We start from the raw sequence: 16422 nt of genomic DNA, 5'->3' as shown, positions 1-16422 counted from the left end.
AGTCAAATATTTGTTGATGCATAGAAAACGCTGCCTCCGAGTCGCGCGGGGCTGTTTTCGGGCTTACGTGGAGTCCGCCCGGCTCCCTGGTGACCGCTGGCCTCTCCCGGGTCCCGCTCACCCGAGGGGCCGCCGGCTCCCGTGGCCCGCGCCCGTCCCCCGCGAGGGGCGCCCTGCGCCTCTGGCCGCGCGGGCCGGGTGATGGATGGCAGCGGAGCCGGCGGCCTGTCAGGCCTTATTGATGAGGTGCGCGCCGACGGCCGCCGCGTAACCCGAGGCGGCGGGCGGCGAGCGCCGGGCGGCGGGCGGACGCAGACTCGGCGGCGCTCGGGGTCAGCCCCCGGCCGGCCGCCCCCGCCCCCCGGCGCGCCCCGACCCGGCTCCGCGGAGGGGGCGGCGGGCGCGGAAGGGCCTCCCCGGCCCGGCGCCCGGTGCGCGGCCCCACTCCCTCCCCGCCGCCGCCCGGCTGCCCGCCCCCGCTTGCCCGAGGCCGCAGCCTCCCCGGCGGAGCCCCCACGCTCGCTCGGCCTGCGCCCGGACCTCCGCTCTTACCCGGCGGCCGCAGACCCTGCCGGCGTCCAAGCTCGGCGCCCGCCCTCCGGCCGCGCGCCCGGGAGAGGAGCGCCTGCTCCAGCCGAGGGGCCGCGCCCCGCGAGGCGGGACTCCGCCGCCGCCAGGAGTGTCTCGAGCAGCACAACTTAGCAGGGGAAGAGTCAGTTTCCCGGGCATCACTCACGCCCGCGTGAGGGGAGCAAAATCAGGACCCCGGCGAACATTCCATTTGGGTTCGTTCGAATTTTTATATCGTGATAGAAAACAAGACAGGTAGATAGATGAATAAAAGTCAATGCACCTACATGTAAAGATGGTAAGGTTCCAGCGTGGAATTCCCCCCCCCCCTCCATTTTTGTACATTTCTGAGGTTTCACCTTCGTTTTTATAATAGCGAAAAACACTTCACTTGCTCGGCTTGAAAAGATAGGATCCAGCTTAGTTCATGCTCAACCTCCCGCTCACTTTCTCCCGGTTCCACGCTCCTCCATCTTGTCTTTGCCCCGTTTTAGAAGAGCAGCTATCTGAGCGCCAGACGGACTGCAGAACTAGGTCAGGTGGCCTTACCCCTCTGCCTTTCTAACGAAAGCCCCCAGGGCCACCTTCTCTGTGGGTGACACTCATGTGGGGATCGTGAACATAGTACCTGCAAAGCACTTTCGCTTAGTGAGAATTAAAGAAGTAAGTCAGCCCTGGAGACAACTTAACACGAAGTGCTGAAGTGCTCAGATTTTTCCTTTCTCCATTCTCCCCACCCCCGCCCACCCAGTCTGAGTCAAGGGTTAGCTCTGACAGGTAAAGGGCCCTCCTTCTTAGATGTGACCTAAGAACTGGGAAACAGGTAGTCTTTCCTCTGGGGCATAGGACGGAGAGCCAAGGGAGGGATCCCAGGTAGGTGTGGCCCAAGAGACTCCCTGCAGAAAGCAGCTCAGGCCAGGGGGTCAGGATCTAGGGAGCAGGTGACTGGTGGAAGCTCATTGATCTGGAGTCGGAAGTCTTGGGTTCTAATCCTGAATCCGCCACCAGGTGAGTGGCAGGACCACAGGCAAATTGCTTAATGTCTCTCTGCGCTTTAGTTTCCTGTCTGTAAGTGGCAGAGGCTGGGTGCTTTCCTACACCAACATTTTGTGACATTAAATCTCCTCAGGTGGATATCTCCAAACCGTGCCATTCTGTTCCTCAAAAGGTTCTATAACAAGGGGCTCACTGCTGGTCCCACACAGTGGAAGGGTGGGAACACCAGACCTGTAAGTCTGAACTCAGTCTTAGCCATAGATAATGAGTATGTTCGGGGAGAAACACAAAATGTGAGGCCCACCTGCATGTCTATGATAAAAGGCTTGGACTGCAGATAAAACTTCAGTCCATTCACTAGGCAAACGTTTACTGAGTAAAAGCTACCACTGGGCACTTACTATATGCAGGCACAGTGCCAAGTACATTGCATGGATTGACTATTTCATTTATCTACACAATCACTCTATTCCCCCATTTTACAGATGAAGAAACTGAGGCACAGTGCTATTAAGTAAGTTGCTGAGCTTAATATGTGGCAGAGCCAAGATTTACAGGCAAGTAGTTTGATTCCAGAACCCAAATACTGCCACTATGAGCAAAGCATTGGTACTATGAGGGATAGAAAAGGGAAAAAGCAAGGGCTTTCTTCTCACATGTCCTCCTTTCAATTAAAACATATTTTTTTAAAAAGACTTCAATTCCCGGAATCAATCCCTTCCCCTCCCCCCCATCTTTTCCACAGGCTTTAACACATTGTATTTCACTTTAATCGCTCCACGTGTCCGCCTGTCTCCATAACCCTCTCTTCCAAATTTCAGTCTTCTCAAGGGCAGAAATCTTATTTGATAGCTTTGTATTTTCCATAGTTTCTAACATGTAGTAGATGTTTCTAAAAGTTTGTTGAATTGAGTTCAGAAAATTGGACTTTCCAGCTCGTCCTTACACAGTGTAACTCTCTGTCCTTTATGACTGAAGATGTAGTACCAGGGATGTGGCGGAAACACATGTGCCATGGTCCCTTCCACCGTGCAAACACAGAGAAGCTCATGTGCAGAAGGTGCCATGTGATGCCTCACCAGCACCTCAGCCCGAGGGCCCCTGTTGTGGGGGTAACTAGGGGCCCAGGTACCTTTGGCCTCTTTTTGACACTGACACTGGTATGGAGAGCTGGAGTTGCAAGGGGGCTTGGGATTCCGGTCCAAGGCACTCATTTAATAGATGAGGTGATTAGGACCCAGAAAGGGCTACAGGTTTATCCAGAGTCACGCGGCCATTTAATGGCAGAGCCAGTAGTAGGTGCCTTGAGACCTGGTCATACCCCGTTTTTCCATTTCAATATGCTGCCTTAGGAACTGATAGCTGCCCTCTATAAATCTGAATGCCAAGGCCAGGCTTTCCTCACCCGGGTGCAGCCACTAGGGTGAGAGGATGAGCGATAAGGCGGGAGCTCTGGGGTAGCCCGAGTACGTGGTGAGCGCTGCCACCTCCATCTTTGCAGGAAGGTGGAATCGGTGATCAGGGCTCAGCCCCGATGGGGGTGGGTGGGGGAAACAGGCTGCAGTAAAGGGTCTCAGTGAGTCATGGACATTTAAAACTAGTCATTTCATGCCCCTCCTAGACAGAGGACAAACCAAGCCAAAAGGGGCATTTGGTACGTAAGACATTTCTGGACAAGAGCTTTCAACTATCCTCATAAATATTCCAGCCTTCAAAATAAAAAGAAATAAGGCAGCAAAGCTGTGGATGGGGTTGGGGGGGGAGGCATAATGGACAGGGTTCTGGACTTGGTCCTTGTCACGACCCTCATTGTTTCATGGGGTGATCCTACGTCCCAGTTTATGCCCGATGTCCTGCGTAATTATTCATAGTACACAATTCACTCATAATTTCACATACATTTAATGGTCACCCTTCATCACTTGGACTCTCTAAGCTTTGGTTTCCCCATCTACAAATTAAAGGGTTTTGAGTTAATATCTTGGAAAATGCTTCCATTTTATGAAGGTGGGGCTAAAAGAGGAGCCTCACGGCGTCTTTTGTCTGGGCAGCTGAGAGCAAAGTCACTTTGGATTTGTGACTGCCCTGTTCTTGACAATGACCTTTGGGCCTCAGGTGCACCACTGGGGAGCAGATATTGATTTTTTTTAAATAATAAAATAAACCTTCTGAATAACAACATGAGAATTCATGAGCGCTCACCTCCCCAATACGCAAATCAACTGTTAATTTTATTCATTTTCAACATATGTTACAAATATTCTAACTGCTGTTCCCACCCTAGCAGAACCCCTCCATCTCTTCACCAGTTTGTTTGTATTTAACATGTAGCTGAGTGGAGGTTTTTGGATTGGGTTCTTAACTGGGGCAGTCAATTCACTGTCTTCTTTTTTTTTTTTTTTTTTCTGCCTGTGACGGTTCCCAGCCCTATTCTCATGATAAAGAAATGTTGTTGGGGGACAAGGTCGTGGCAAGGACACCCTCTCCGTGTGCTCCTTGTTGTGGCTACCCCAGCCGTCAGGCAGTCTCCCTTTCCTCCCATTCCCACCCACACATCCCTTTATACCCGCTGACTCCGAGGTTCAAGTGTGTGTGTGTGTGTGTGCGTGCACGCACACTTTATTTTGTGACTTCATTTAGCTTAAATGGTCCTCGATGGCTGGAGTAGTATTTAATCATTCTCCATACCTCCCACTGTGCCCTGCATACAGTAGGTGCTCAATACACACCCAAAAGAATGAATGAATGATTGAATGCCTCTGGAGGCCAAATATGGAGTTCTGTATAATAAAAGTGCCTATTTGTGAAATACACAAATTTCTTTCTTTTTTTTTCTTTCTTTCTTTCTTTTCTTTCTTTCCTTTCTTTCGTCCTTCCTTCCTTCCTTTCTCTCTCTCTCTCTCTCTCTCTCTCTCTCTTTCACATTTCAGGAGACCTGGGGTCCCAGCCACACTGTAAATGTATGGCTTTGCAAACCACTTTATTTTCACTGTTTTGATCTCACATGTGTGGAGGCTCTCAGACTGCTATTTGCTTCACTTTATAACTCGCACCTTGGAGAGGCTGGATGATAAATGAGAGGTGAATAATTCCTTATTGCTACTTATCCGCTGAATCTATAAACTAGGGTCAGCATTTACTCAGTCGGGTTTAAAGCTGTGCCTGCTATACTTATTAACCTGCTTAAAATAAGCCATAAAAATGGGCTTGGTATACAATTGTTTTACCTAATTTTTAAAAATGACATTGGTCATATCCCACTAACTCGTGGGGTGACCTTTGGCAAGTCACTTAACCTCCCCGGGCCTCACCTGTAAAATGAAAGGTGTGTGTGTGTGTTAAATCAGCTTTAAGAGCCTTGCAGCTCTGTCATTCCTTGATTTCAACATTTGCAGATGAGTGAATTAAGGGATCCTGATAACAGCTATTACAGCAATTACAAATCAGTTCATATAGACCATCTCAGGAATCCTCAGCATATTCCTGGAGGGTGGGAAAGGCAGCACTTACTAGGTAGAGTAGGGCATTTTGAGTTTTATTCTGTTACTTATTAGTCGTGTGACCTTTGGCAAGGCAACATCTCTGAGTCTCAGTTTCCTCATCTATAAAACGGGCATAATACTCTAATAATATCCACACTGATTACCCCAAAGAACAATCAAATGTGAGGATCAAATGTGATATGTATGTGAAAGGACTCTGATAGATGCTATTCCTTGTCTGCATCTTACAGACGAGGCCATCGATCAAGGTAATGTTTGTTTAATCAGTTCGTCGTAGGGTCAAGGGAAGGATAGTTTGATCTCTATTTTAATTACACTTGGAAATTATTTAAAAATTATATAAAGGTTGAGCACTTAGGATACTTCCCTGGGGTCCGTGTGTGTTCAAGAAAACCCCGTGCCTGATGAGGCATTTCTGAGAATGCTAAATGGCACAGTGATAAGAAAATCAGCCAATATCTACTGGCCCACAGACCAAGGAACTCCTAGGTAGTAGAAAATAAAGCATTCTGTGAAGGCTTTGGAAATATGCACGCTTCCCAGCTCTGGTTGTCCTAACTTCTCATACCCCTTGCTTCAGGATGTATCCTGGCCAGATGCAGGGTACATATGGTTGGCTCAAGGCTTTGGGTTTGTTCCCTTCAGAGACAAGTACAGAGAAATCCGTTGTTACTGAGGATCTTTGTTGTAGAGAATTCAGTCAGCAAAGATGTCTAGAATGTGCTCCTGTGAGATTATTCTTCAAAACATTACCTACCACCATGCCTGTACGGTGCAGGGGGCTGGCAAATGTGGCGTGAAGATAAATATGGTGCCTGACTGGGCCCTGCTTGCCTCGTAGATGGAGAAGGGCAGAGAGAAACTCGCTCCAGTCTACAAAAAACTAAAATTTTGTGGTTCTACCAAAATTCTATTCACATTCCTTTATTACCAACCAACCAACCAACCAACCAACTATCCAAAGGCTGACCTCAGAGTCAAAAAAAAGTATAGAGCTTAGAGAGAGAGGATAGGAGTTGTATTTTAAGTCGATATCCTCTACTGTACTCAGACTACAATTTTTTAATTTGCTCAATGTTTATATGATAATTAACATCAATGAAATTGACCTCCAACTCAATGCTACTTTTATCTTCTGTTGCCCGAATGTGTTACATTAAATTAAAAATCTCAGTACAAGATTTTTTGAAGGCTCCCTAAGTTTATGGTGGGATTTTGTTTCTATTTCTTTGTGTTACCACCCTCCCCTCAACCCCATGGCACACTCCACATATGAAGTGGGAGGAAGGCAGCCTTCATCTTTATAAACTGCTATTTATTCCTCTACAAATAAAAACTATTTCAGTTTTGAAAATGGCACCTGACATTCACTAATACTTGTAATTTATATGGTCCTCAGTCTCGTTCTCAGTGGTTAACTTTCTTGCTTTCACAAAGGTCTTCCCTTCTGAACACTCTCTCCAGCTTTTTGGCCACCACTAAAGGTCTGCTTCCCCTACCCAAGTTCCCCTCTTCTTCTCCTGGGGCCTGAATAGTCAGCTTTTATTTGCAGCTGGACTAGAGCACCTGGCCTTACATTCCACCACATCCTTCTGCCAGCAAAGGGAGTTTTGAGAAGAGGAAAAATTTACAAGAACTTAGACTATTGTTTTCAATTTCAGCAACACTCAAGGTTGCAAGTGAAATTCTGAGGCAATCTGGATGACTGTGAAAACATTTTCTAAAGGGGGAGGGAGAACCCCATTGTGGAAAAATCACTCCTACCAAACGTAAATGTCTCTAGAGTCCAGGATTGTTTTTGGAGTTTGAGTCCATTGAGTTTTGGGGACTTTAAAGCTATATTCTCTAAAATGAATGTTTGTCATAAGCACCACAGTCATGAAATCTTAAGAAGCAAGAAATGTCTTGGATGTGATCAATCATCCCCACCCCTCTCAAAAATATTTTTTTTCTAATTTCAAAGAAACAGGAGCTCATTGTAGTTCATTTGGAAAATACAGGTGAGTATAACAAGGAAAACACAATCTGTCCTTAACCACATCACCCAGAAAGAACCATGGAGAACATTAGTGTTTTCTGTCTGTCTGTCTCTCTTCCTCCCCACCCCACCCAGCCAGTTTCACACAGTATTTCATAATCTACTTTTTATTTTAAAAAATATATTATGAGATATTCCCATGTCATTAAGTATTTTAAGGAAAACAGTTTGATGGCTACATTATGGATTTTGCAGTTTATGTAAGAAAACTCCTATGTTCAGAGTTTATGTTATTTTCTATTTTTCCTTAAAATAAATAAATGTTTCAAGTGCCTTTGTCAAATCCACATAAATTTTGGTAAGTAAAGCATCTTGTAAACCCCTGATTATTTCCTTGGGGTAAATTGCTATTACTGGAAAAAGTGGGTCAAAAAAATATGAAAAGTTGTAGTGTTTTGGATACATATTGCTAAATTGCCTTCCAGAAGGGTTACATCCAAAATTCCCACCAGCAACACTCAATTTTGGGTGAGATAATTTTAAAACATATTTATGAATTTTGGGATAAATTTACACCTCTTGTTAGACAAATTTAACTACTGCGGTGTTTTGAAGTTACAGGTTAAGAACAAAACAAACAAAGCCAAACAAACCCATGAGGGACATTGATGCCCGGCTAATGAATTACACTCTGGAGATTATTTTAGGGACTGGGAGAGGAGATTATTTTAGGGACTGGGAGAGGTCTTGTCTGCCCTCTAAGGTTTGTGAAGATTTCAAAATACAAGAAACCGAAGCACAAAAATGTTAAGCAATTTGCCCAAAATAACATAGCCAGTAAGTAGTGGACATGGGATTCAAATCACATTATTCTAACACTACAGTCTAAACTCTCACATTCACCCAGGGACAATGCACCCTTAGTATCTCATCAGAACTAAAGTTTCCAGAACGTTCTTTGTGATGAGGTCATTATCCAGAAGTTGCCTTTTGTAGCTTTTAAGTTTTTAAACAGCAAATGAGAATAATCTCAGATTATAGAGGGGGAATTTTATCTTTGAATAAGGTGACATCCTCCGCTATTGAGAAGCACATTCACACATCTTATTTCGAATATGCCAGAAATAGAAGTGGAATAACTGGGTCCAGGTCACCCAGCTTGTAGGCGGCTGTGTTGAGACAAGAATCCAGGCTCTGGACATTCTTTGGCTACTGCCTATACTCTGGCTGGCAGCACAGAATCCCTACGGACAGGCGAGGCAGGCCAGCTTGACTACGGCCAATGGCATCCTAACATTTCTTTGGGGGTTAGTATCCTGCACCTGGAGACTCCATTCCCAGGGGAAGACTGAAGGGAAGGTGGCCCAGCCGGGTTAGCGGGACACCTGGGGGGTCACAGTGGCACGGGGGGCTTAGCAACCTGAGCTTAGGTGTGGGCAAGCGGAGACCGACTTCTTCTAGGGAAAGACTTTCCAGTCCACGGAGCTTCGTTCAAGCCCACGCGGCCCTCGTTGCAGCTTTCTGGGGCAGGGATTCCTGCATTGAATTGAAGCCTGGACCAGATAACCTCTGAGGCCCTTCTAACTCCCAACGTCTCTGATTTGTATGTCTTGGGGGAAAGAAGTGAGCAGTCACGGGGCTGGAATAGTTGATTTAGGGTTCCGCCCACGTCGCCAGCGTAGTCCTCATCTTGGGCAAATAATTTAACATGTCAGTACAAGGCACAATGCCTGGCGGAGGAAAGCTTTGTAAATGTTTGCCGAATGAATGAACGAAAGAATGGGTGGATGGATTTAAGTCTCCCAAGTCCCAGGGAATACTGGTGAAAATTGGAATCTTACAGCGCCCCTTGACTGGCGTGGAGTTTGAAAAAGACATTGAAAAAGACATTGTAAAAAGAAAATGTGATATTCCAAACCCAAAGAGACCCTAATTCGTCCTTACACTGACAATGGGTAGAATTATAGTTTACCAGCAACGTAAGCATACCACGTAGGGGCGCCTTGTGAGTCCACACGAACTCAGCTTCATTAATTCCCCCGCCACTCGCCCCTCCCCCCCGTCCCCCCCGTCCCCCCCGCCGCCTCCAATGGGCCAGCTCAGCGCCTCCTAGGCCCGGGTGGGGCACGCCAGCCCCCGTCCCTCCCTCCTCCCCCGCCCCGGATAAATGCCGAGGTCTAATGGATTGTTCATGCTGCTGTCCAGATTAGATAGCGAGCCCCTCCGTTATCGCGGCTGGAGCAAACCCGAGCGGCCACCAAGCTGAGAGTTTTCGAAGGCAGCCCCGCGCCAAGCCTGGGGAAAGTACAAGGGCCGGGAGAGCTGACAAATTCTGGGGCCCTCAGGCGGTTTCCTCCCAGAGCCTCCTCGCAGGACTTGCCCTGAACCCTAAATCCTGCCCCTACTCCCATAGTGTTTAAGGAAGCAGGTATCCGATGTGGTCGGTAGCTACTATCTGCTGAATTCTAGGGAGTAGTTCTACAACTCGTAGATTCTGCTTGTCAACTTTCCAGAAGCTAGAACACTTTGAACAACCCTCCCCCCGCCATTAATACCAGAGAGATGCTTTTGCACAAACAGGGACTATTACATGCGACCAGTGCGGTACTGCCTTTCCTAATTTTTGTTGTTCTTGAATCATCGCAGAGGAAGCATAGCTAACTTTCTGACCTCCGTTCTGATTTTCCCATGGTCAAGTTTTTATCTGTTAATGATCTTGTTTCTTTAAAGTTTCTTTTTAAAAGTTTCTTAAAGAAATAAACCTTGAGGGACTTCCCTGGCGGTCCAGTGCTTAAGACTGCCTTCCCATGCAAGAGGCATGGGTTAGATCCCTGGTCAGGGAACTAAGATCCCACGTGCCGTGGGGTGTGGCCAAAAACTTAACAAACAAACAAAAAACACCTTGACACTTCTCCCCACAGCCCCCCCGCCATGAGCTACTTTTTTTGGGTCTCCAGTTATTTTCTGAAAAAGAAAAGGATATACTATCTATCAGCACTATTATAGGAAACAAAATTTTCACGTAGGCTCTAACAACAAATTCCATAGAAAACAAATAATAGATGCTCAAAATTATGACTTATCTACAAGGAGAGACTAATTGTTCTATCATTATTACGCTAGAACTACTCTGATATAACAAAAAGCAAGCAAAATCTTAGCTGATGAACAACTGAAAGTTATCTATTTATACCGTATCAATTTCCTGCTGAATCTTTGGAGTTAGTGGAAAGCCATAATAAAAGGTGTGGCAGGACAAATCATCTGGCTCAGTATTAAATGTTTCCACAACATTAAACAACAACACTGCATCATGATTTTGAGAGAATCAAATGTCTTGTTAGACATCCACTTAGAAGCCGGAAAATAATTTTGTAGGGCGCTACTTCTTTAGAGGTGGAGATTTAAGAAATTCTTTGAGGGCAAGCAAAACCGCTACTGTGTAGTTTAACATTCAGAAATTAAAATACCTCGCCAACAGGAAGGCTTCTGATTCATCCAATGAGACATCATCAGGTAACTTCTGCGTGCAAACTGGACACCCGAATTAGTAAAAACGAATTTACTATAAGGGGGTAAGGGTCTTGGGTTGGGATGAGAAAATATCAGGCCAGACGCAGAGGAAAATTTAAAGGCAGAGCGTGTGTAAGTTAAGAAGACAATACTAAACGAATAAAGAAAATCCCTAAGAACGACCAGTGGGGTGGATAACGGAGAAACGACATCTCTCAACATCTAAACAAAAGCAGCAGCCATTCCAACCCCCGCCCAACGTTGACCCTCGCTAACGCTGCACAGGCGCCTGGACCCCAGCCCCCCGGTGCGGGCATCTGCGGGGGGCATTGCAGGCACTGTCCCCGGGTTTAGCGACGTGACGTATTGGAAGGATCTGCGGGGAGTTTTTCCAAGACCAGGAGGAGGCTTGCTGGGGAATTGTCGAGTTTGGGGCGCGGGCCGAGAAGTGAATAAAAGACTGCCCCAGAACCTCAGCGTGCCCAGGCCCGGGAACCCGTTGATCCCCCCATAAGCCCCCAGTCCAGAAGCTGCGCAAAATCTCTACCTCCAGCCCCCGCGCGGGGCCGTGCCTGAAAGGCTCTTTGAGCCGAGGCCGAGGGAGACTCCCTGAACCCGGTGTCCGTGGCCACTAAGCCTGCAAGCCCCGGGGGCCTGCCATTCACGCCCCCACCCCCCTACCCCGCTAACCCGGTCGAAGAAATGACTGATCCAGTGCCTTTGGGTTTGCAGTCTGCGGAGGTTCGCTGCGACCCTCGACTCTGGGGAGGGGGGGTGTCTCCACGGGGATGTTGAGATGCAGAACAGCCTAACTGGGGGATGGAGTGTGTGTGTGTGTGTGTGTGTAAGTAAGTATAACCGTTTTGATGAAACTCCTACTGTGATCTGTGATTCTTGGCCAGTGTAGGGACTTCACAGGGGCGGTCGCGACTGGAAGGACACCGGGAGACGGGGTTTCTCAAGCCTCGCTGACCCGACCCTGGAGGCAGAGGCCTCGGGGCGAGCGGGTCCAGGGTCCGCTAGTGCCCTGCACACGGAGAGGGGCCCGCAGGCGGCGGGCAAAGCCAGCCCCCCTTCTCTTGCCCGGCACCCAACCCGCCCCCCGCCATCAGTGCGTCCTGCGTCCAGCATCCCGCCGCCTCTGAGCTCCGTAAATGGGTCTCCCGTGCAGAGGGCAACCCGGGCAGCGTTCTGATCAGCGCCAGGCCCAGGCCCGAGGTCACACCAGGGCTCGGAGCGCGTCCGGACCCCACAGCCTGCGGTCTGGGCTTTCTCGCCCACCAACCCTACTCTCAGGACATTCGCTTGCGCGGGGATCCCGGGGCCTGAGACCCGACCCTGGAGACCGCAGGCGCGACAGCCGTCCGAGGTGGCCTGGCCTACAAGGCGCCACAATAGTTGAAATGCGTTCAAACCAAACCAGCGTCGGCCCCGCCGGGAACAGGACTAAGAGGGGGCTCCGCGGCCTTGTGGGCCGAGCGCAGGAGAGTGGAAAAAGCTCAAGGGCGCTGGTGTACACTTGCAGAGGCCCGCGGGTTCTAGGGCGCGGTGTCGGCGGGGACCCCGCGAGCCTCCAGGGGAGCCCCCTCCACCACCACCACCTCGTCCCCTACCCGCACTCGGGCTTCGCACTAGACGGCTCGGCCGGAGGCGCCCGATCCGGGAGGTTAGCAGCCCCGAAGCGCTTTTTCAGGCTTCCATCCACCAGGTTTCCGCAGAGCTGCGTACTTCTCATCCGGGCTCTCTCCTGGGAAGATCTTCTCGGATGAGGACGAGTCATTCGGCCACCGGTTCGAGCCTCGTTGCGGGGGAGCCTGGCGATGTGCTGTAACTTGGGGCAGAAAATCTTCCTGCAATCTCTTCTCTCGCCATGCGAACGGTGGGAGAAACAAGAGCTCTATGTAAAAGGAACTTGTAAACTGTGAAGCGCCGTACAAAAGGGATGAAAACGGATGACTAATGGTTACTACTGGCATCCTTTTCCTAATTTTTCTTATGTTGGGACAATTCTCTGGCTCTTGGAGGGTTCCCAGACGTGGTTTTGAGTGTTCTCATTATTTCGGAGGCTCCATCTCACCCCTCCTCCGTTTCTTAATTTTTTCCCCCCAAACGTTTCGTTCCCTTCTTCACACTCTCGGCGGAGTTAGGTCTGTTCGCCCAGGACCCGGGACACTTCCAGGGTCGCCGTCACCGCCGCGGGGACCCCACCCAGTCCGCCCGCGCTACTCCCTCCCGGGGGCTGCGCGCCCAGCACGGCGGCCCAGGCTCGGCCCCGAGCGCCCCCACGCCGGCGCCCGGACGGGGACCTCCTCGGTCCTCGGCTCCTTTTCATTCCGCCGACAGCCTCGAGATTGCTCTCTTCCCTTCCCGCCCCTGTCCTTTCCGACCCTCCGCCGGAGCCTGACGCCGCCTGGTTTATTGACCTTAGATCGGCTTCGGGACTTTATCAGACCCAGCGGGGGCGTCCCGCGGCGCAGGCCCCCCTCTCCCAGTGGCGCGGCGGGAGCCCCTTTTAAGCTTTTCTAGAAACCTCTCCTTCCTTTCCCACGCGCACCTCTAATCGGAGAACCTAGAGAAAAATCTCCCGAATTCGCGTGGACGTGGAGAGAGCCGAGGCAGAGCCCTCAGGGCCACGCACATTTTCCCGTGTCGCCCCTTTATCTAGATAGTTCAGGTGAAAGTGCCTCCCCCCCCAATTATTCGGATAATTGTCTCGAATCTCCACTTGGTGCTGTGTTTAGACAGCTGGAGATTGATCGCTTGAATTGCTTCAGTCTCTGTGCTGCCCCAGCCCTAAACCATCTCTGGACTTACACATGCCGAACTAGAATTTTCCGTCCCATAAATCACTTGGCAAATATAACAAGGCATTAGAAAGTCATTTGAAATGGATATTTTATTGGGTTTGAGGAATAGGACAGGGATAAAGAGCAACTTAACATTTCCTCAGTACCAAGCCCACAAAACTAAGATTTCCCCGCTCCCTGCCAATCGAATTCAGAAATGCAGTCACTTTCAGAGACAAATGCTTTAGAAGAAACAGGAAATGTCTAGTTTGCTAAACATGAATTCTAATGATTCTGTAGGAAAAAAAAGGTTCATAAAGTGGGGCTTTTAAATATCCTTTTACGCTAGGCTGATTTAATCAAATAAGACTAACAGAAACAAACAAACAAAATCCAGCACATTGCTACTATTAATAAAAAAGCCAAATCAATTTTGTGATGGGATTCCAGTAGCCTTTCACAGTAAGCTTTTCCCTCAATTCAGAAGGGCGCTTCCCTGATTTTGCCCTGCTAAAAAAAACCTCTCAAATTCCCTTAATTTTGGAGAACACACAGAAGAATGAGAATATCAGCCCTGGGGGGAAATGGGGAGGGTTAAGGGAACCAGAGTTGGGCAGGGGAAAGATAAGTAAGGCAGATCAGGGTGAGTTTTGAGACAGCTTTTGAATCACCCCGCTGGAAGCCGGCGTGAGGGAAACGTAGCAGAAGGAACACGTTTCCATTCTCTGCTTTGCAGTTAATATTTGCAGTAACTATTCAGACACCAAGAGACTTTGCGCTAAATCCTTCCCAATTCCAGATGAGCGCATGTTTAGTCCTCCTAAGGCTACAGAGTTAAAATACTGCATTGTGTGTTTTCAACCTTTGGGCAAGTGGACGAAGCTCAGATAACCTGCGTGGTTTCAAACTCCCCCAGAGCCTTCGTTTTTAAGCAATGGTTGGCCATTCTCTACCCGTGTGCTTTCAAACCTGCCCCGCTGTCTTTACCACCGTATCTCCTTTTCTTTCCGACTGAGCCCTTTTCTCAGCTACAAATAAGATGCCAAGCTCATTTGCCCGAACAGTGGGTTTATAGGTAGCAGAGGTAATTTCGATTTGTTTGCAAAAAGCATATGCAACCAAGCTCTTGAAAGCGCAAAGTGGGCTCGGGGAAGAGAAATACCATCATTGAGGTACACCTGTTAAGACCCACCTTCACCCCCTCCTTCCCATCACATGTCTGGCTCCAGAATTAAGGGAAAATTAAACCCGACACCAAGCCTGACTGACCCTTGACCTGTGAATAGGTGAAGAAAATTATCAGATCCTGAAGGCCACGAGGCCTGTTTACTAACCCACCAGTGAAACCAACAAAAAACGCCAGTGAGATTTTCTGCCCTGAAAGCATCCCAGGCAGGTCTGACCTGGGTCAGGAAGGGTTCTCCTAAACTTTCTAACCAGTTCTCAAGACAGAGCATCCACAGCAGGGACCCCAGGGGAAAGCCATGCGATCTGGGAGGGTTGGAGGAAGCAAAGGCAAGAGGACCCAGGGGCACCTGGTCAGATCGTTTGACTTTTCGTGTGGCGTGAATTTATTTGTTTTTTCTTGAGAGACTGCCCATCCCCATCAATTTCTGATTGTTCAAGTGGGAAGCCGAACCAGAAAATGGCGAAACTAAAATGACGCCCAACTGTAAGAAAAAGAAACCAAGAAAATAAACCAGAGAGCGAGAGTAGGAGAGCAAGCCTTGGCTCTGTGGCTTGGCCTGCAAAGAATCTCATCCTTCCTGTCCCCAAGGCCTGAGAGCCTCTGCACACCCTCAGTCCACACTGGCTGGTCCTCTCCCTGCCCCCCTTCCCCCACCGACCTTCTATCCTCCAGCCCCCTGCTCCGGGCCCTCCCGGCTCCCTCGGTGCATCTCCCTCTCTGCCCTGATGAAGGGGTCACCAAGGGGGCCAGGAGGGGACTCACCCGCGGTGGGAGCGGTGTCCCTGCGGCTCCTCACAGCGTCCCTCAGTCCCGGGGACTCCAGGCTATTCTCAGCGTGTGGGAGGGAGGCGTTGTGAGCTGTCTCCCAGCTCCCTCGGAACTCCCAGCTTTCCCCTCGGAATTAGATAACAGGAAAAATAGATAAGGGAAGTGGTTCATTAATTCAGCAAGCCTTTTTTTCTTTTTTGGTATGTGTACAAGTAGAAGGAAACCCTGCTAGGGATTGAAGCCCTGGTTGGACATTAAAAAAAAAAAAAGTCAATGTTCACAAGGTTCCAGGGATGCTTCTGAAAGGTCACCCGGAAGGACCGGAGATCAACAAGAAAGAAACGGAAGGAATCACTGTTCTTGGGGAGAAATGCTGATTCGGAGTGCGGCTTCTCCAGCCAAAGTCCCTTCCAGGCTCTAGTCCTTTCCTTCTGAGCAGGGAGGGCTGCTCTGTGGTCTTTGCTTGGGTCATGCTGTCATCCTCGGGGGGCAGGAATGATAATAACAGCAGTACTATATTCTTCCTAGCATGGCAATAAAAAATAACAGATTTTCAGAGCCCTTGCTCGGGTAGCATTTCCTGGGCTCCTCAGGACAGGAGCAGTTGGGCAGATTACATAATAAGAGATAACTGAGGCAACTGAGCTCGGAGGGGTTAGGAACATGGCTAGTCACATAGCAAGGAAGCGGATGGAGCCCACACTGGATTCAGATCAATTGATTCCTAATCCAGTAATAAAGAAATCAAAGGATTCTTAGCATTGGAAGAGAACACAGAATTTCAACCTCCTACCCAAAGCAGGAATTCCCTGCGATGTGATTATCTGCACTCTATTTGAATACTCCTGGTGATGGGGAGTTCATCCCTTCACACTGCAGGGATGTACAGTGCTACTGGCTACCACGTTTCCCTGCCCCACAAATGACCCAGGATTGCGGGGCTGTGCTAGGCACACAGAAAGAAACAGGGAGCAGCAGCTCCCTTGACAGAGATCTCTCTTGACAGGCCTGCTGTGTAATTCTCTTGGGTCACGTCTGGCATCCTTTAGGGTAAGTCTCACCTGAGGAGTCAGTATCTCCCAAAGGCAGTTCTTAAGAATAGTAAGAATAAACACAATG

General features: G+C 49.0%; 1 protein-coding gene across 1 annotated transcript in view; it reads right to left on the bottom strand.

Moving 5' to 3' along the window:
- GATA4 (GATA binding protein 4) overlaps positions 1–15378 on the bottom strand; it is a 79824-nt gene extending 64446 nt beyond the window's left edge. The window contains exon 1 of the mRNA XM_081237603.1: positions 15298–15378. The gene's annotated coding sequence lies outside the window, so the exon portion shown is untranslated. The remainder of the gene's footprint in view (positions 1–15297) is intronic.
- Positions 15379–16422: the final 1044 nt, after the last annotated feature.

The sequence above is a fragment of the Mesoplodon bidens genome (genome assembly GCF_964165515.1).
Source record: "Mesoplodon bidens genome assembly, chromosome: 6".
Taxonomy (NCBI): Eukaryota; Metazoa; Chordata; class Mammalia; order Artiodactyla; family Ziphiidae; genus Mesoplodon; species Mesoplodon bidens.
The sequence above is the reverse complement of the archived record's forward strand: the minus strand, read 5'-3'. Positions and strand labels throughout refer to the sequence as shown.